Source organism: Carettochelys insculpta, chromosome 6 (assembly GCF_033958435.1).
Source record: "Carettochelys insculpta isolate YL-2023 chromosome 6, ASM3395843v1, whole genome shotgun sequence".
Taxonomy (NCBI): domain Eukaryota; kingdom Metazoa; phylum Chordata; order Testudines; family Carettochelyidae; genus Carettochelys; species Carettochelys insculpta.
This window is the reverse complement of record NC_134142.1, coordinates 103,060,401-103,071,704: the sequence shown is the minus strand read 5'-3', so window position 1 is coordinate 103,071,704 and position 11,304 is coordinate 103,060,401.

Below are 11,304 nucleotides of genomic sequence, written 5' to 3'. Positions count from 1 at the left end.
CTGAATCCTCCTAGGTTACAGAGCTTACCTTCCTTTGGATTTAGTTTTGTGAGAGCTTTAACCCCTTGGCTTTTCTCCCACATGATAATATGATGGAATCCTTGAGGTGTTCCCTTTTAAGGGGAACAGCACCTGTGTTCCCCTCTGTAATGGGGTGGTCATCCTGCTCCAAGAGCACAAAGGAGCCGGCTCTGGGCAAGGGCAGAGACTGTGGAGCCAGTAGCTGAGGCAATTAGCTGCCAATTAGGGACTAGCTGGGGCTATATAAAGAGGGGCTTCTGGAGCAGAGGAGAGAAGTTTCTTGCCCCAACTAGGGAGCAAGAGGGACTTGGCTGCCAAGGAAGCTACAGAGGCTTTCTGACAGAGTAGTTCTGGGGAAAGGCAGGTAGACCTGAGGTGCTCTGGCCTGATCTCACTTCCAGGCTGCTCCCCCATGTTGTCCATTCCAGGAGTGCCCAATCAGGTGTCCGCACTCCATCCATCGCCTGTCTCTGGGCAGGACCTGTATTCCTCTCCAATCCAACAATGGGGTTTAAGGCAGTACAGTTTTCTTTTTTTTACATGGTGATCGGCATGCTGACTTGCAGTGGATAATGGTCAGCACATTTTACTTTCTTTTCAAGGGCCATAAATTGTGTATTGCCAGCTGGTGCAAGTTCTTTTAAGATCTTTTAAGTAAACGTGTTTTATTCTAAAGGTAAAAGCATTACAGAGAAAACATGTTAGAAAACCATAAAAATGTTTTTCCAGATGTCACCCATCAGTCTTAGGGCACCTAGTAGGGCACAGTCTTTCCAATCCTTCTGAAAGGGTTGAAGATCCCTGTTGGACAGCAAGGTTTGTCTGTTTGTTGAGTCACTTTGAACCCATCCATTTTACTTCTTTATCAGTTGGTTTCTGGAAAACCCATTTGGAGCCAGTATACGTGAGCAACGGCAAGTTTGCAACCTAAATGACTCACCTTATTAATTTCCCCTTTTTTCCCCATTTTCTGGAGGAACTGTTTTTCCCCTTCCACAGTGATACATATACCATTCCCAGCTTCCCTGTGCCCAGCTCCTGCTCGCTGTCCAGATGGTTCAGATGTTGTTTGGCTCCCAGAGGCTCCAACCTCTGCACTCCACTGGCTGGTCCTGACAGCTGAAGTCCCCAGCTCCATCTGTGCTGACCTGCTGCCAAGCACTTTCCTCCTGGGCCCAGCACTAGCACCTGCCATCTTAGGGGACGCTTTGCAGCCAGGGAGGGAAAGGAGCTGCTTGACCTGGGACTGTCAGGAGTACCACAGACATTAAAAATATGTCTTTGGTAGGGCAGATGTCTGCAGCAAATTGCAGCCTATCCACTGAATTGTTATGATGCTGCTGAGAACAAGCCTGTGTTCCAGCTCATTCCCTTTGACAGCTGGTGTAGTGCTCATTTGAAATTACACTGCTATTGAACAAGTGTAGGGGGGCTTCATTTGAAGGTTTATGTCTGGACTGGGGCTAAGAGATGGAAGGTATGCCAGGATAGTATGACTGATACCTATATAGCAAGAATATTACGCTGTGTGTGGTATTTTGCATCAAGTCCTGGGGAGTCATGTTGACTTGGTTTAAAATGTTACTGAATGATTAAGACTATAAGTAAGTGTCTTTTATCTGTAAAGAATCGTTAAACAACCAACACGTACTCTGTGGTTTTTACAGCATGCTTGAAAAGGCTCATGATTATCTTATTCAATAAAGAGGATTATTGCTGCTAGTAAGAGTAGCTTCCATAATAGAGAATATATTACAGATTGAAAAGACATATTAGAAAACAAGTGAAAGCTGGTTATTTTTTTTCTGAAACAAAATCACAACAAGGGTGTTAGTAAATTATCTGGATTATATTTACTTTCTGCTCCATAAATATCACTTTAATACCCTGTTTCTGAGCACCAGTCCCCACAGTTTTAACTATTAATAATAACTCTATTTTTATCAGTCCCATTGGCATATAAAACAGATAAGTGTGATCTGCTTTTATGGCTGATATATAATACAGGGTTAAAGCTTAATTTGTGTCATTTAATCCTGAATTGACAATTATTTTTCTTGGGCTGAATATGATTCAGCATCTCAGTAAGATCAAGTGATTTCAGCCTTCACATATTTGGCCACTACAGGTTGAGCCTCTCTTGTCTGGCACCCCTGGGATCTGACCAGTGCCAGATGAGAGTATTTTCCGGTCCATGGGAGGTCAATATTGTGTAGCACATTACCAACACATCCATTGCTTCCTGGGGTCTCAGAAGACATTTAGGAGTAAACTACAGCTAAATAACAACACAGAACACTGAAAGCAAGGACTGATGGCTGTGAACAACCTTTATGGGACCACAGGAACTTGGTTGCACCCATGGTAAATGGTTGTCTGGCTAACTGAAATTAAGCTGGATTTCGGAGTTTGCCACACAAGAGAGTTCTGGATTAGAGAGGTTCAACCTGTATTACATTTCCATGCATTCAAGGGCTTCTCTGTTTATGCCCACCCCAATACTGACAAATTGCTCAAGGGTTTAAACAGTGGGTTTTACATTGTACAGTCCTCATTTTACTTCAGTGCCCTGTGAGCCCTTAATATACAACGTATAGTTTTATCAAACTTTAAGAAGCCATCTCTCCCATAAGATAAAAGTAGGGATTGACAGAAAAGTCTTTTTTAGACAACCATTGTCATGCAGCATGCTTTTTAGGTGATTGGCTTTGTTAAAGCGTGCTTCTGTGTTGACAGCTCTAGTAGCACAGACGAAATAAATGGTACATTGTGTCTCAAGACCTTAGTTAACTCACTTCACTAGTTACATCCGTTGACAATATTTCAATCATTGACATTTTTCTTCATTATTGTTGATTGTATCTGAACCAAATCCTAACCCATAATGACTAGATCCCTACACATCCACAAATGTCTGCTTCATATTCGCGGATAGTAGGATGGATATCCATGCAGGGCTCTCCCCTCCCCTATCCACTCGTCCACCTGTCCACCAGGCAGAGGGTAGAGGCAGTAAGTTAGGCCCCTGCATTACTGGCAAGGAAAAGACACAAGAAGCTCCATCCTAATTTTTCCTGCAAGAGAGGACAAATGCTGACACTGTCCTCACCTCCCCCACCAGCTGCTGGCCCACCACTCCTCTGGCCCTCCCCACAAGCCCCATGAGCACGAACCTGCAGGCCCTGGGTCCCTGCAGCTCCTTATTTCAAGTTTCTGCTGTCATGCTGTCTCTCTGTTCACTGCATAATCCTGCCCACTCCTGCTCATTTGTGCTCCCTTCCCCATAGCTGATTTATTGTGCAGATGCAAGTAAAATCCAGACTGCAGATTGGATGAGGAGTTGAGCCTGGTGGATGCAGATTTGCACTTTTGTGTCTGTGCAGAGCTCTATTAATGATGTAAGAACTGCTCCTTCTGTGTCACCTTACTAAGGAGTGCTGTTGTCACAATTACAATGATTCATAACTATGCTCAGGGAAGCAGCTTTCCCCTGAGCTTTCCAGTGAGCTCTTGAATAGACTGGTGCGTAAATGACCCCCTTTTATTATCTCAGCTCTTATCAGGAATAAGAGGAGACTTTATCCAACACGAGTGCATAGCATGTTACCACAGTTAACGCTATTGACATACAAAACCATATCTCAACATAAATGGAAGGTAATAATGAGTTTATTGCCTGGGAGAGCAATTAGATATGAACGATTCACTCACAGATGATCAGCACTCTTGTACCTAAGATTATTACAACCCCAAAACAATCAGCTAATAGTGACACAATCTCTTGCTACTGCACAAGTAACTAGAAAGATATGCTACAGTAACACATGGTGGAAAACCACCACTCATAGGTAGAGTGCATTGAGTCATATGCAGACACCTAGCGCAGCACAGGAAGATGTATTTCCCCAGAGAGGCTCTGAAAGTGCACTGAAGAGTGAATAAATGTAACAGAAACTTGTTAGGATGAAAGTAGAATCCAGGGTAAACAATAAATAGATTAAGTGTTTACCACTTAGCTGCTCCTTGGTGTTGTGATATGTGATAGGGAGGAAATGCCGAACAGTCCACACAACATAATTGTAGGGAATAAAAATGTCTAAAGGATGAGCAAGAAAGTTACACAGTAATGACAGTTTTAACCACTTGAAAGTGAGAAGATAGGACAGACTGTTTCATCTGGATTTCCATCCTCTCTCAGAGAACATCTTGAAATATAAATCTATTAAGTCAGATTAGGTCCCCTCTTCTGCTTCTTTCAGAGAAAAGAAAAAGTTGGATATCAGTGTAATTCACTCTGCAGACTGTAGAAGTGGCGTTTTTCATCAGAAATTGAAAGATAGAAAACTCAAAAGAATGTGAGGCTTACAGTGAATGGCACTGCTTAGTAATGTATATTAGTTCCAAAAACTGGTTAAATTTTTACCCTCCTCCAGACTACCTTTTTTTGGGGGGGGGAGGGGTGCGGAGTTGGGGTAGGAGGAGAAAATAATTTGTGGTTTCAGTTACTCTTTCTGTGCATGAATTCCCCTTCTTACGCTATCTGTGTATTCTGTAACCTGAAGCTTTTAAGAGGCCAGAAGACTCTTGATGTAGTCCTTCCATCCTGTTGGTTTCACTGGAGGGCTTTAGGGCAGTATGTAGATCCTCTTAAACTAGCAGACATTTTTAGGTGTGTGTGGGAGAGTGTACAGGTGTATGTGGAAGGTATCATAAAAGAACATGGTATAACTGCTAAGTTAGTTTTTATTAGCATCATGGTTCAAGCTTCCACAGAACTGAGGTAAGAGAGAAACACTGAGGCTACGTCTACACTAGAACACTACATCGAAGTAGCCTATTTCAAAGTAAGGACATTGAAATAGGCTACTTCAAGGTGTATCATCTACATGTCCTCCAGAGCTGGTGCCGTTGACGTTCCATGTCGAAGTAGCAACAGGGAACATCGAAAGGAGCAGCCCCAGAAGGAAATGTGGAGCGTCCACACACGCAAGCGCTCCCCGTCGAAATAAGGGGCCAGCAAAGCCCCCAAGCCACTCCCTTAAAGGGCCCCTCCCAGACACACTTGCCCTGCACAGCACTAGATCCACAGAGCCAACAACCAGTTACAGACCCTGTGCACGCAGCATGGACCCCCAGCTGCAGCAGCAGCAGCCAGAAGCCCTGGGCTAAGGGCTGCTGCAAGTGGTGACCATAGAGCCCCACAGGGGCTGGACAGAGTGTCTCTCAACCCCTCAGCTGATGGCCGCCATGGAAGACCCCGCTATTTCGAAGTAGCAGGACGCAGATTGTCTACACACGCACTACCTCGACCTTGAACATCGAAGGAGTGCGCTATTCCCATCTTCGGATGGGAATAGCAATTTTGACGTCTCACCGCCTAACGTCGATTTCAACGTTGAAATAGCACACGGCGCATGTAGACATGACGCGTGCTATTTTGACGTTGTGCTGGCTACTTCGAAGTAGCTGGCTAGTGTAGATGCACTCTGAGACAGCAAGTTTATGTGGTTGGGAATTTACTGTTGTCATCTTTATAGTTTTAGTTCTCTTGTTTTCAGCTCTGAACTTCATGTGTTTAGGTTCCAGGCACCTCTTATCTTTCGTGCTCTTCCCTTCTGATCAATGGCAATTTTCTCTCTGCAACAGACTGGCTGCAGGTGTTGCATCAATAATAATTTGACGGCATCTTCAGCAGTGGAAGGGTCAAGGACATCCAATGGTGGTGATCACAAAACAGTTCTTTTTATTCAGATGTACCCAGATCTCAGGTTAGTTGTCAGGTAGAGAGTTGAATTATCCTGTAAATAAAACTGGTGCCATTCACCCAGCATATTATCTGGCAATTGGCCAAAGTAACATAAACTTTAGAGGTTAATCATCTTTGAAACAATGTTACTTTGTGGCAATGTACTGATGTTGTCATCTGCAAGTTTTGTGATGACCAATATGACAGTGTTCAGCTATTGGTGACTAATGTATATTTATCCTTGAAAGACTGAAAATATCAAACAAGATTTTCCCAATATTATTTAAATATTGTGTTTTAATAACTATACATTTTTCTACTGGAAAATATCAAGCAGTGAAATACTGTAACATAAGACTGCCCAGCTTCTTTTTGTGTCTTAATAAAAGACAACCAATGCATGAAAATGACCTTTTCTGCTTGCTGTTTATCAATTGTTTGGTCAAAAAGCAAAGGGTACAGTGATTGTGTTAATATGGTGCTGCTAAATTATGAGGGGCAGCAAACATTTTATAAGCTTATGAACAGCACAATTAATTCTCAAAGATAAGTCAGGCAATACAAACAGAGATGTCCATTTAGCTTGTAAACAGAATTTATAGTAGTAGGGAGACGATCAAGCATCAACGCAGTATAAGTATTTGATATTGCCACTTTAATTTTTCAAGCTGGAGATAAATCATTGTCATCTAATTGACAAGATTCAAAATCCTTAATGTCATATGTCGAACCTAACAAAGGCCCTATTCATAGGAATACCAGTCAGCAAATAGAGATGTATTCAGTTAGGTTATAAACTTAGCCCACCTTCCTGTAAAGCTAAGTAAAGAATCCACTTGAACTTTTAGAACTGAATCTTAATTTCCCCGATTCACTAAGGGTTTTATCCTGACAGGTGCTGAATTTTTCCATCCATGGGTGGAATAAATATGTGCACCAAAGCATGTGCAGATTTGCACCACCAGTAAAAACAGCTGATGCCCACTATGGGTGGCTGTGGGCACTCTGCTAATCAGTTGAGTGGCATCAGAATCTCTTGTGGGCAGCCGCCCAAGCACTCCATTTACAGGGAACATTGGTGTCACCATTGCACCTGCAATGGGAGTCAACTTTCGAATTAAGAGATGTTGGGGGTGGGGAAAATATAATGGTCCAAACAAAAATTGTATTACTAGCACTAGATTGGGTGTGACTGGGGGCAGATTATGAGGCATACTGCAGGCACATTGGCTCACAAGTAGAGCTGGCTGAATAACTTCAGTTTTCTGGCAATTCTGAAAAGTAATATTAAAGTTTGGTTTAACCCAACCTGAAAATTTTCAGCGTTTTTTGGTAAATTGGAAAAAGCTGACAAATTTAATTTCAGGTAGAATGAAATGCTTAGTTTCTAGGGGCTTTTAAAAATCTCTTAAAGATAAAGGACAAGTTGCACAGAGGAGGAGTTTACCCAATAGGTCAGTATTGGGGTATTCACCTGGGATGTGGGAGACCCATGTTCAAGATCCCTTCCTAGAGCAGCAACTTCAGACCAGGTCACTCATCTCCTGGGTGAGTGCCCCTAACTACCAAACTGCTGGGTACTCAGAGGTGCATTGCAATCTCTCCTGTCAAAGCTGTTCCACTTGGATTACTTTCTTATACCTTGGCACAGGGACTTCAACTTGAGTCTCATCCACTACAGGCGAGTTCCCTAATGTCTGTGCTATGGACTCTCATTCTCTCCCCTTTTAAATATGTTCCATAAGACAAATGAGAAACTCCCCTCAGAAGAACAGATGGCCTGCCATCAGGGGTGTGGGGCAACGGGGACTGTTGTCCCAGGGTCAGCCTTACCATAGAGCAAGCCATGTAACTAAAGGAATTGCATCTGCATTGACCAGGATAAAACTGCAAGGGAGGGAATTCCTCATACTGTAGTGCACTCCAGGTTCAGTTGCAATTCAGAAAAGCCTTTGAGCATCTTGCCTATAGGGCTGCAGGAAGCAGCTCCGACTGCTGTAAACAGTATATCCCATAAGAGGGATAATTGAGCTCTTGTTGCATATGTGACGATGTCCCAGCTGAGCTGTAAAAACAAGAAAAACAACTTGAGCTACAGTGTACTGCCTCTTGAGCTCAAGACATGCCATGGAGAGAAAGACAGGACATTTGGTGGTCATGTTTCTTGCTCTGTTATCTAATACAGTAAACCCCCAATGTACGCGGCTTCAAGTTGCATGTAACTTGTTTTAATGCAAGTTAAGTACAACTTGATGCTGTTCTGCAGCCCCTTCTCCCTGCCTTCTCTCAGCTGCACAGCTGTCAGGTTGACAGCTGCATGGCTGGGAGAAGGCAGAGAGTAGGGGCTTTTAGCTCACCTAGTTACCTGCAGCTGCAAGCAGCTAAGCAAGCTAAAAGCCTTCCCCCCGCCTTCCCCCAAGCAACCTCGCTGTCAGGCTGACAGTCACACCACTAGGGGAAGGCAGAGAGAGACAGCCAGGAAACTGACCAGTCCTGGTGGGCTGGTCAGTTTCCCAGGTCCACAAGTAGAGGGGAGCTGGGAACCAAGTGGCAGTCTGATTCCCATCTCCCCTGCAACTTGCGTGAAAATTTGAGTTACACGGGGTAGCGGGAACACAAGAGAATTTTCCAGTTAATGGGAGATCAATATTGTGTAGCACTTTATTAACACGTCTACTGCTTACTGGGCTCTTAGAAGACATTTAGGGGTAAATTGCAGCTAAATAACAGCACAGACACTGATAGCCAGGACTGGTGTCTGTAAACAAATTTTATGGGACCAAGGAAACTTAGCCACATCCAAAATAATGACATCTGACTAACCAAAATCATGCTTGACCACAGATGTTGCCGCACTGGGGATGTTCAACCTGTAATGCCGTGCTGTCTTCTGAGTGTCTTATCCTTGGAAGTTCTCCTTTTTCCACCTGCCCATTTAGTATGGCTAAGGCTCACTGAGGTTTCTATTTCAGGATATAGTTGTATGCTGAAATAGACACCCCATGCCAAACACTGCATTTGAAATAGCAGGGCTATTTGAGCATGGTATTTTATTCCTGCTACCCCTCATTGTGAAAGGGATAGCGGGAAGTTCGAAATAGGCACTTATTTCAAACTTTGGTGACACATAGCCAGCACCGGGTTCTAAATAAGTTACCTCAAAATAACTTACATAATTCATGTTGCACAAATTGTGTAAATAATTCTGAGACAGGGCTAAACTATAGCCCTAGGCTAAGGGAAGTTAATATTTTTGAACAATTTGAATCAAGGAAGTGTGGAGAACTGGGAGTGAGTCTTCAACCTCATCCTCTGACTGGTGTCATTGGCTGTAGGGTGTATTTTAGACATCAGTTGTGGTGATGAAGAATTGGCTGGTACTTGTAGTGCTAGAAACGTTTATGGTATGTTAAGTCTCACTGTTGGATGGAAGCTTGACCTTTTGTACTTGTTTTGAACAATCATGGCAGATGGTTTATCTGCTTAAAACACAAAACTGGTTGATGAATCCTACTGTAACTTTACAAAAATGACACAATACAAAAAATGCCATAGAATCAGCTGAAAGAAGAACTTTTCTAGGGTTTAGGGATCATTGAATTTAAGTAGAAGTATGCAAATTTCACTCAGTTTCAGCTAAAGTTAAGATCCCACTGAGCTCTCCTTTTCAATCGAACAAAATAGAAGCCCCCAACTTGAAAACTCTTATGCATGTGTGTAATTTTGCATAGCATGAGTGTCCTACTATAGCTGATGGGGCAGCTTGCAATATGTAGAGTATGTGAATAAGTCTCTTTTCAGGACTGTTGCCTCAGGGTGTATCCCATGAGAGGGGAGAGTCCCAGAAACTAGCCCAAGGCTGGATGTCTACCCTGCAATTTTATAGCCCTGCAGCCCAAACCTGTGAGCTTAAATCGGTTGACAGGGGCCAGCTGTAGGCTTTTTATTGCACTGTAGCCATACTGCTCATATAGATCTTTATACCTTTACTGAGTCCCACTGAAGTCAGTGGGATGTGCAGGCCCCTGTCTAAAACTGGGCATAATCCTCTCTCATTAAACCTGGTAGGACATGAATCTTTTCATGGTAGTCACGAGACTTTGGAGACATCGCACACAGCAATTGGGCCATGAATGTAGTATGCTTATGATTACATGTCAAAGGCCTATAGGGTACTGATGGGGTAATACAGCCCCCAATGTTGCTTATGCAATACAGAATTAGTTGAAAATGGAATGCAAAATGCTGCTCTCCCAGGACAGACTACCTGTTTCCACAGGAGTTTGAAGGGTAGCTGGAATTCCACCACCAACTGCTTCATGGCACATCGCCACCATGTTTGTCATTGCTTGGGAGGCAACCTGCATGATTTTAATTATTTTTTTTCATACAAAACTGAGGGAAAAATCTAAATTTATGCAGACTGTTTGGGGTTTTTTGTACATAGTCTTGTGAGTGTACTTTAAAAAGCAGTTGCCATTCGATCAGATGTTTCACTCAAATGTTTTTTCTCTCACTCTGGATACAGTCAGCTGCAACGTTTGCAGAAGATTAATTTGATTTCTTTACTGTTCCATTTGAATTAAGGACAAGATCAGATAAAATGGCTCATATGTGAGAACTAGTAATATGTTTTAATGTCAGTAATGATAAATCTCTCCAGGATATGAAGTTGTAGCAGATAGAACAATTTTAGTTTCACCCACATGTTATATTGCTTTTATATGCAGTGTGATTTCTTTTGAATACACTGTTTTGCTATGTTCTATTTGATTAGGGGTTCTTATATAATGAGTGGTTTGTGTGTGTGTGTGTGTGTGTGTGTGTGTATGTATATATATGGATTATGGACCAGATCCTCAGCTGGTGTAATCTAACATAGCGCCAGTGAAGTCAATGGTACTTTGCTTATTTACATCAAAGAAGGACTAGTTCTTATTTTTTTTTTACTTAATTGTGAAATCAAAGAGCCTTTTAATGGCTTATTTTTAGGTGGACAGAGTCAATGGCTATGCCTATGAAATACAGCAGGTTGGTGTATTTGTCTGTTTATGAGAGTCACCAATTGGAACTGGAAGTCAGGAGTCCTGGGCTCCATACATTGGTCCACCTTGATTAGATATGTATCAAAGTTGCTTGACTTTTCTAACTTATTTTTATTGTCTGCATAATATACCTTGTGTTAGCTCCAGTGGAGTTGCAAGGCATAATTAATTTAGTCTCATGCATTGTTCTGTGACCAGTGCCAACAAACTAGATATAAGACAGTATTATCCAGTTGTATCAGTGCTTAAATGCCTTTAATGTTGTTTCCACCTGATAATAATTCACTTTGTGACTTAGACTTCATTGTACATAGCAAAAAATTTGGTCCAAGTGAGAACATTTCAGTTTCATCAGTAGTCCCAGTAAATTCAGACATGAAGAAGAGGGGTAACCAACATTCTGCAGTACACATCACAAATCAGCCACAGTCCTTCAGACCACCTTACGTGCCTTTGCTGAAGCATACAAGAATCTCAGCCTCGCACTGAACA